Source organism: Heterocephalus glaber, unplaced genomic scaffold (assembly GCF_053883595.1).
Source record: "Heterocephalus glaber isolate CG9 unplaced genomic scaffold, H.glaber_assembly_v1.0 deba00001004, whole genome shotgun sequence".
In the NCBI taxonomy this organism is placed as follows: Eukaryota; Metazoa; Chordata; class Mammalia; order Rodentia; family Bathyergidae; genus Heterocephalus; species Heterocephalus glaber.
In genome coordinates, this window is record NW_028258179.1 from 2,325,921 (window position 1) to 2,336,609 (window position 10,689).

The 10,689-nt window shown below is 36.8% G+C and overlaps 1 non-coding gene across 1 annotated transcript; it reads left to right on the plus strand.

Moving 5' to 3' along the window:
* The first annotated feature begins 460 nt into the window (after nucleotides 1-460).
* Nucleotides 461-568, plus strand: LOC147828551 (U6 spliceosomal RNA). Its single transcript, XR_015450637.1, has one exon. It is a non-coding gene; the product is annotated as a U6 spliceosomal RNA (small nuclear RNA).
* The last annotated feature ends 10,121 nt before the right edge of the window (nucleotides 569-10,689 follow it).

The window sequence follows — 10,689 nt, forward strand, 5'->3', positions numbered from 1 at the left end:
ATGTAATGATCTATCACAGTAACTTTTTATGGTATGCATTGTAGTTTACATTATACATTATAGTCTCTGATTTGTATCCACCATACAATTCTGATTTTTTTTTCGGTGGAAAATTCAGAGAAAATGGCTGAATGATAGATAATAATAATTTCATTTAATTCATTGGTTTAGAACAAGTGTCCAGTTATTTGTGAAAAATGATTAAAGCATTTAAATATTGACTTTTGCTTATCCCTGGCAATGCAAGGCCATCATCTTTTGTCTTTTCTCAGTCATGTTTGAAATTGTATTTTTTTTTTTACATATAAATTGGTTTCATATGTTTTGTTGCACAAAATCTCCACAAGGAACAATTTTAAATCCTAGTCTATCACTCTAAATTGTTCATGTTTGATTCTGGTTGTTGCAAATTGTATCTGATTAGCCTCATCTCAAATTTCACATAAAAATGATAACTCAGGTGCTCGCTTTGGCAGCACATATACTAAAACTGAAACGATACAGAGAAGATTAGCATGGCCCCTGTTGCAGGGATGACATGCAAATTTTTGAAGCATTCCATATTTTTTTAAAAAATGATAACTCAGAAAAGAAAAATTGCCTTCAGCTACCACTGTTTATTCTACATTGTTTGTTGCCACCTAATGATATGTAGAAGTTGACAAGATAAATTATGCCCAATCAAGTTCCAATGATTCCAACACTTCACTAACTTACTTTTGAAATAGCTGTGTATATTTGAAGCTGGGTGTATTGGGGGTAGATTCTATAACTGACAATTTCCACCACTAGCTTCCAGTTAGAACATTGCATTTATTAAAGGGAAAGTAAGAAAAAAATGCTCATTTGAAGCGTATGTGTACATAATTAAAATTCAATAATTCCAGCAATTGTGTAGATGTGGAACCAAACAAAATTTTTTTCAGGGGGGCTAGAGTATTACTAATGATGCTTCAACTTGCCTATATATGGTGATAATAAAAAACAAGCTGAGCTTTCTGAGGGTTTATTGTTTCCTGTGTCTTGACGAGGCAGCTCCCATAGCTGACATAGCCACTACCTCTGTCCACTACTCAGCCTCAAGCAAGGTCAGTCTCCAGCTGTGGGTGGATGAAATCTTTCAACTGGACATGGAGAGAAAGTTTTGACTTAGATAAATACCTCTTTTTAAATGAAAGGTGGCATTATCAGAATACTTAGATTGTTAGTAAAGGATTGTCCTGAGATAACAATGAGGATCAGAGCAAACAAGATACAACAGAACAGGCTCACGATTCCTGAATGAAAATAACATGAAGACTTTTCCTATAAATCATCTCTATCTGGTATAATTTTTGCAAACACTATGCTACTTTTTAGAGTTTCCAAGTATTTTTCCATTGTATATCAATTATTCTCTTCTCACAAAGCATATGATAAATGTCAAAAATTGAACTACATCAACAGTCTTGAGCCACAGGTTCATCTCCCTGTTCTTAGTTCTGTGCTAGTGAATCATCATGTTGCTTTCTAGCTAAAAGATAAGTGGAGAATTTCAAAAGCTTTATAGGTCTTCAAGGTCAAGATGAGAAATAAAGAGAAACATAAGGTTTCATATGCGTCACTGAGTATGTATTTTCAAATAATAGACTTACTATTTGTGTATGTGCCTAAGAAATAGAAAAAAGAGGAATCACAAGCTTGATTGAACAATGACTGATTTGTAGGTAAACATTATGTATATTTGGGCTGGTCATCCAATAGGGAATTTCTAACCGTGGTCAGTTTGGGTTAGTTTTTTAAAGATGACTGTGTCTTTTCCTCTTCATTTCCTGTCCTCTTTCCCCCAAATCTATGCCTTGTCTTGCTCATCACCTCTGTTCAGTGAGCATACTACCTTATCCAGATCCCCTGCCCCAGTTTCCTATTGGATTGATTCATAACATTGAGGCAGCCAGGACAACACAACTAAAGACACTCATGAAAGTAAACCTCCAGAACTGCTTCAGAAAGTAGCAAGACTGTGTTTGAAGCAAGGAAGTATATTTTCAGGGGTATTAATGGCATTGTGTATTTTGCTGTTTTATATATATATATATAGATAGATAGATAGATAGATAGATAGATATTATTGGTGCCGCTGAGCTAAATCCCCGGCCCTTATTTTTTGAAATTTAAGCATCCACTATGTTTTGTAAACACACCTGGTGATTAATAATTGCTACTACCAGAAAATTCTAATGCATTCTTTACTTTGGCACATACACAAACATTAATACATGTAATTTAACTTTTAGGATTCAAAAATGCAAAGGGTCTAGATGCAATGGACTCCCCAAAATTAAAAAACAGTGCATGCACCACTACAAGCTAATGGCCAAATTTCCAGTAATATTTTGGATTCTATTCTATGTTTTTGTTGTTGCAGAGAATACTTTCATACCTTATGTTCAAGTCTTTTTGGTGTATAAAAATGAGATCATTTTATTACATCTCACCTCTCTTGCAAAAATTGCCAAAACCTATCATAAAGCCCACATATGTTTTCTGAATATTATGTAACTTCCCAGTAAATAAACAGAGTAAAATATGGAATCTGAATTTTGCTGCATCATGAAATCATTTGCCCAATGTGTGCTCTTCTATGAACGAGCTGTTAAGCAACTGTAAGTGTGATTAGCATGCATGGGAAGAAGTACAGCTGTTGCTTTTGCACTTTCCAAAGAGTCACATGGTGACCTAATGAGAAAATCCAAGTTCATGTCTCATAACACCAGTGATCTCCCAAGGGCTGTTGTCTTCTCATTGACACTAAGCAAAGTTAATTCCTGAGCTTATTTGCAGTGGGAGCAGGATAAATCTGGGATCAAATCATGCCTCTGTAACGTTCAACTTCTTGTGAACTTCACTGAAAACTGCTTAACCTCGCAGGTCTTAACTGTAAGATGAAAATAATGATTTTGCTATGGGACTTTTGTTATACATAGAAATATAAAGACAATAAAGCAGTTGACATGTTTGTTAGCACTTTTAGTACTATATTAGTACTATTTTATTTGTTTATGTCTAAATTAGAAACACTCCATTTATTTTCTAGATCTTGACCCACTGTTCAATATAAACAGACAGTATCCTAGAATACCAAATTTTGTACTTTTTATAGCATCTCTATCAGAGTCACTGGTATTTTGGAAGACTAGAATGTTTCCCCTGCTTCCAAGTTCTGAAAAATGAAGAAATTCAAGGGACAGACAGGTGCGGATGGAACCACAAAGCATGTTAGCAGAGCTGAGCAGGCTGAGAGGCAGAAGGGCTCCCAATCCTCCCAAGCCCACCTGTGCCATTTACCCCAGTACTCTTCCTGTTTACCCCAAACTGCCCGGGGAGCTTGTTATCTGGGCATCACATTGAGTGCAGATTGTTCAGAAAGCAAAGACAGGGAGTAGAAATGAAGTATTCATTCCTTCATTTACCCACAAGTTAAAGGGTTTCTCCTAGGAGAGACATGTAGAAGGGGACAGAAAGAAATTTCAAATCCTTCGCAAAGCATGGACGCTCTCGTCTACTACATGTGAGTGAGTGTTGGATCAGAAGGGCTTTCTCTTTATGTTAAAATGGGAAATACATTTAGTCAAGGAAATGAGAGATTACCTGTTATGCAGTTGACTGTTTGTTCTCCCTCCATAGAAGTAATCACAATTTCAATCTTGCATTTTCTACTCCAGGATAGATTCGCCAAATTACCCTCCAAAGCAGCAATACTAATTAGCATTCCACCCAACAGGATATGAATTTCTATTTCCCCAATGCTCTCTTCAGAATTAGACCGACTCACTTGTCCTATCCTAGGCACTGAGTGACCAGCCGTGTACTCCCCTGTACAAGTTAGCTTCGATGGAGAAGAGAGAGCTAAACTGAACATGTCTGGTTGCTTTTCATATATTTACCGCTCAGAGAAATCATTCCCCTGGTGTGATGGTTAATTTTTTGTGCCAACTTGCGTGGATAAGTGATACTCAGACAGCTGGTAAAACATGATTCCTAGGTGTGTCTGTGAGGGTGTTTGTAAAAGAGACTAGGACTTGAATTAAACTGAGTGAAAATGTTGCCCTCCCCAAGGTGGATGGGTTTTGCTCAGTCCTTGGATGGTTTTGCCTGTGAGCTTTCTTCTTCAGCAGAAACACTGCTCTTCTCATGTCCTTAAACATCAGAACTCCTGGTTCTGGGGTCTTTGGATCCTGGGGCTTACAGTAGTTCCTCTCATCCCCTCTTCCCCACCCTGGTTCTCAGAGTTTCAGCTTCAGCCTGACACATGCATCAGTGGGCCCCTTTTGTCTCTCCCAGCTGCAGACTGGGACTGCATCACTGGGTTTCCTGCATCTCCATCTTACTGATGTCACAATGTGGGCCTTCTTGTCCTTCTTCATCTCCCCTTGCATATCTATTTGTGTCCTATCAGTTCTATTTTCCTAGAGAGCCCTGATGAATACACCAGGGAGAATGTGAGTTAAAGGAAAGAAAGAGGACAAGTGCTGGGGAGGAGCATGACCTCCCTCCCCTAACTCGATGTGCTTCAATCGGAGCATTTGCATCTTTCTCCGGGCTGTAAAGATCTTAGTGGTATTTACTTGTATATTGCCTACTCTGTTACCTTTATTTTCTTATTATAAAACACAGAGTGTATCAAACCTGTTATTTTTATTCTTCATTTCTTGAATTTGTATTCATTTTTCCATCTCTTTCTGTGCTATATTCTGGCAATTTCTCCAGCTCTAGTATATATAGCTCATTACATCTTCCCTTCTACAATAACCCCTACATAGAATTTTAATCAGGCAGCGGCAGGTGTATCATGAAGCCTTTTAGGGGTGGGTAAGGTAGTGGCTCTCACATTGATTGCAGGTTGTTAATGTGGATTTTAGATGGGCACACAAACATTCAAATTATACCAATATGTTTTCTTCTAATTTTTACAAGAAATTTGGAAATATTATTCTCCTATTTTACAGCTGAGGAAATAAGCATGGGGAGATTCTGCTAATTCTCCTAGTTGGCCCAGCTCAAAGGACAGAGCTGAGGTTCCAAATCCAACCCTTTTCACTCCCTCCTACCATTGCCAGGTGCTTATTACCTATTTGTAACTATAAGCAGTGTTCAGTTTATTCCTCTACCCAGTGAATACCTGCTGCCAGTGCTCCGAGATCTTTCTGGCATGTACAATCAGTTCTCTTCAGGCAATTACATTCATAGATATCTTCTTCCTTTGGAGATATTCCAGCACCTTGCCATGAATACTCTCATTCCTAAATAATCTGCCACTTTCTATCCTCCACCTCTGCATAGAGAAAGTGCTTCATGTATGTTTACTGAACAAATAAATAGAATGAACAGAGCATGAGCACAATCAGAAATGAGTCCTTTAAGGACTCATGTAGGATAATAATGTGTGATCTTGACAGCCAGCTGGACTTTGGAGTGAATGCAGAGTGGAGCGATAAAAATAACATGTACCTTGAAATAAGGTCAATCTTGGTTTAAATCAACACTTTATACTCTGTGAATATAAACACTTTATACTCTTTAAATTGTGTAAATGCCAGTGATTAACCTTTCTGAATTTTTCCTTATCTGTAAAGTGAAGTTAGGGTGATGATCCAAGGGTTGTTTTATAGATAAAGCATAATATATACAGAATGTCAAGGATAAGTAACTTCTCAAAATATGCTATATACTTTCACTGTTGTGTTTTATATTAAGAAACTTATAAATGTCCATAATATGCTGATTTGAAAACAACTGGAAGAAAACATATGCATTGTTCACAGAGATTTTCAGAAAAATTCTGATATTGTGAAATAGCATTGAGCACACTTGAATTCAGCAAGCCATTTTATTAACAAAATATTTAAACAATTTACACATTGCATAGTCAGCTTTCAATAGTTTAGTTTTGATTTTAGAAATTCATGTTAGAATGAAACAAAATGTTACTTGATTAAACTTACTACTGATTGTTGTTTGATATAGACCAAATGTTTGATATATACTAATAATGCTTCATTATTTTTTGTTTTACATTCATTTACTGAATGAAATAGCTGCTCTGTTTACTTTTGCATCAATGATGGTAATGCAAATATTTTATGAGGAAAACCATATTGCCAAGCTTAGTTGGCAAAGGATAATTCCCAGTGACTTTATGAGCAATAGTGAAGAAAGGCATTCACTCCAAATATGAGAGAAATACAAGAAATGTAGTTAAATCAGTAGTCCCTAAAAATAAAGTTTAGGCTCTTGTTTCCTGTCAATTCCTGAAATCCGTACTTGTAGTGCTAATTTTGAATCAGGTTCATATATTATAACTTCAGATCAGTGTATTAGTTTGCTAGGACTGTCATAACAAAGTATCCCAATTATGGTGGCTTCAACACCAGCAATTTATCATCTGTCATAGTTCTAGTGAGTATAAATCCAAGCTCAAGATGTTGGCAGAGTTGTTTCCTCTCAAGGCCAATCAGAGAGAATCTATTTTATGTTTTTCTTACCTTCTGATGAATCACTGATGACCTTTGGCAATCCTGGGCTTTCCGACTATCATGCCATATCTCGCTTCACCTTCACAAGACTTTGCCCATGTGTCTCTGTGTCCAGGTCCCCCTTTTGAAAATGACACCAATCCTATTAGATTGGGGAAACCCTATTCCAGTGTAACCTTAACTTTATTAATTACATCCGCAGTAACTCTATTTCCTAAGAAGGGCACATGTGGAGGTACTGAGGATTAGAATTTTAACATATGAATTTTGGGGGTCATAATTCAATCCATAACAAATAATCCATATGCTTTCATCCTCGCATGTTTCCCCCCTGTTGTTATGGTTTAATCCTAAAATGTCCCCAAAGGGTTATGCTTTTGAAAGTGATTAGACCCTGGGGATGGTGTACTCAGCAATGGATTTTTCTACTGATTAGCTCAGTAGCTCAATGTGTTGTTAGGAGGTGAATCCTGATTGGAAGTAGACCCCCGGAAATGTGACCTGGAAAAATGTATTCTACTCCCTGGATCCTCCCTTCTCTCTCTGGTTTGTGATTGCCTTGGGTTTGAGCACCTTTCCCCATCCATGCCCCACTCCATGTCGTTTCTGCCTTGGAACTAACCAACCACGGACTAAAACTGCGAGCCAAAATAAAAGTCTTCTCTTAAATTGTGGGTGGGAGGTGACTAAGGCACATACCTTAGGCATATAACCTACACATTTAAAATACTGTGTTTATCAGGCACTCTCCCAAATACTCTGTATCCATTGAGATTTCAGTTTCAACCCTTTTGATGTTGTACAGATTTGACAAAATAGAAAACTAAGGTACAAAGAAGTCAAGATAGTTCTTAACGTCAGAGAAGCAAGAAATTCTGTGCCCGGCATTGGGTATTGTCCCTGACTCTCACCACTTTGCAGTGTTGTCTCTCTATGCCCTTCTCCCTCTACGGGTGGTGCTCAGTTGTAGGAAAGGGAAAGCTGTGCTTGTGCTGGCAAATGCTTGCAGTCTTTAGCTCTGCCTGAATCACAACCTCTGTCATGTGCCATGAACATCGCTGTTCTTTCTCTCAGAATGTAAGGGTATTGAAATTATTAACTTTAATGTGATTTGAGTACTGTCTGCAGAAATCGTTTTACTTCAGTAGCTGTCTTTTGAGTTTTGTATTTTGTTCCAGCCATAGAATGTATTCTGTTTTGGTTTTCTTCAGAAAGTAATATTTTTTTCATTCCTGGATAGGGATTTCCATTTCCTATTCTATTTTTCCAAGTACACTCATGTAAGGAGAGCTTGAATTAAAAATTAGGACTCAATTCCCTACTTGGCAATACACTGGGATGTTTTCTGAAGTAAAACTCTCTACATACGAGACACTATATAAACCTATTTTAACCAGAGGTTTAACAGAAATGTCTGAATGTTATTATATTATATTTTGAAATAACATGAAGAAAGAAATGGAAATGAACTATCTTCTAACAGGTACAAATAATTAAAACTGACAATAGGTGGAAAAGCACTATTTGATACAGCACTTGGAAAAATACTCATTTAGAGCAGAAGTATCTTTCTGACCTCTATCTCTAACATGATATGCATTTCAGTGTTTTCCTAGTGACATTTATTTAATATATTTTCCTATAAATTGCTGTTAAGACCTCACAACATATTGAAGACATACATCACAGAATTGAGAACATTTTGCAGGGCTTAAACATTACTACTTGAATCTAAAGATAAAAATCAATCACCCTACTGCCTGCTAGCCATTCTTCCAGTCAAAGACAGCCCATCAGCCTATTTTTGTTATAGTCCTAGGGAAGGGGAAAGAGACGAAATGAAATGTAAGAAATTTCCCCTTTAATGAATGTGATTAGAAAGTTTAACATTACTTCTAGTAATATTGATGGTTAGAATGTAGTTAGGTGCCTACTTTCTACAAAGTAGGCTGGGAAATATAGCATGTAGGTGGGCAGTTGCAGGCTTAGAAAAAACTCTGGGGATTCTATTTATGAGGTCAATTAGGGACAGTGAATAATCATAAAACTTATTTTGCCAGTCTGCCCTTTTAACCACCCAGGCATCCATACACCCTCAGCTTCCTTCACAAAGACACTAAAACCTGCTTCAGTGGAACCCACCGAAGACTCATTCAGATGCTGCTGCAGTTGAAATCCAGGAATGCAGTGAAATATTTCTTCTCTGTTAGGGCAAGAAGCTCCTTGTGATCTGATATCAGCTAAACACAGGTTACATGCCTGCCTCAGTCCTGATATGCAGTGGTGGAGTAGGAACAGGATAACTGCATTCCAAGCATGCATCTCATAAATGTAAAGAATGGAAAGCACACAGCAGATTTTGATTCATAGTGAATGTTAAGTTTATCGGTATGTATGAATACTCTCCGTCCTGGTGGCTGGGTTAGTTTCTTGGGTTAGAAAACTGGCTCCTCTCTCAGAAGGCTTTGTCTTTGCCCATTGACCCCTGCAACTTTGACATGATTGGAAGTTCTTTTTTGTTCAATGTCTGTATTAGACGGAAGCAAGAAAAGGTATTCTGTCCTCAGTGTAGTTTTGTGGTGTGGGATATGATGTTAAAGGTCCAGCAAAAGATTTAAAAGTCCATAAGGATTATGGTTTCTGTATAACAAAACTCCTCAAAACCGAAACAAACAGAAATCACTTTCCCTGTGAAAAGAGATATTTATTTATTAAATCCACTTTTATTAACACATTAATTATATACCTGGTGATCAAAGTATACAATGAATGTTTAAATTAAAAATTTCATTACAGTAAAAAACAATGCCATCAATCCCCTTCAAAATAATTCCCCTTGTTTCAAACACATTTATCCCATCCTTCTTGCCACTTTTTGAAGCAGTTCTGAAAGTCCTTTTTCCTGAATTGTGATAAAAATACTATGAATGCTTGTAACCAATGTCATCCAATGGAAAGGTAGGCCCATAAAAACATTATGTGTCCTTCACCCGCCTCATTCACAGGATCTGGCACTGTGTGATAGCTTGGTCTTTCTCAAAGTCAAAATGTCCCTGAAAGGTAAAAGCTTTGATTCAATTCAGGACATTGAGGCAGACAGGACAGTGCAACCGAAGGCCCTCACAGTGAAGAGTTTCCGGGACAGCTTCAGGAAGTGGCAAGGACCATGGGGTAAGTGTGCCTGAAATGAGGGTGAGTATTTTGAGTGGAATTAATGGCAAGGTGTTATTTCCTGTGATGCAATTTTTAAATTTAAACATTCATCATAGTTGTCCATCAGAACTTGTATATATTAATGGGGTTCAGTGTGATGTTTTCATGTATGGAACACGCACACAACGTGAATCGATCAGACCCAGCAGCCCTTCTTCCACCCTCACCCACACTACTGCAACTCTCTCCAGTCCCTAGTAGTAATCACTATTCTGCTTTCAGATTGATTTAAAATTTTTTTTAAAGTTTCTACATATGAGAGTAAACATATGGTACCCATCTTTCTGTATCTGGCTTATCTTGCGTAGCCTGATGTCCTCCAGTTCCATTCATTTTGCTACAAATGACAGAATTTCATTATTTTTTATGGCTGAGTGATCAGCCCTGATGAATTCATTCAACAGATGAATGAATAAAGAAAAAATGGTATCTATACGTAATCAAGTATTGGTCATAGAGACGAGACTTAAAACTAATGTGTATCAATGTATTTTAAAAGAATGATTTGACACAGATACTATTTATATGGAATTACATTCTGAGGAAATTTTCTTTTAAGAGTTTTATTTCTACTAATTATGTAAATCTTAATGAAGCAAGAATTAAATATGTAAATAACTACCCAATAGTTCATATTTAATTGCTAAGGTAAATAGTCTTACCATGCTCTCTAACATGCTTATAAATTATTATCACTGATTTATCCCCAGTTAAATCATTAGGACGAACTAGTAACGGTGTATTATTTTAGCTCATTATTTCACTTTCTGTTTCTGTGTGATTCAAGAGCTAAATGATTTAAAAGTTAGTGATCTATGTTTTTGAGCATATAATTCATAAAGATATACATTTGCACAATAGTAACTGAAATGGGACGAGATAGGGTGCATAGGAGCAGAGTTATTTTGTTTGCAATTGAAATAAACTGGTATAAATTCAAGTAAGATTATTATGTTAGGAT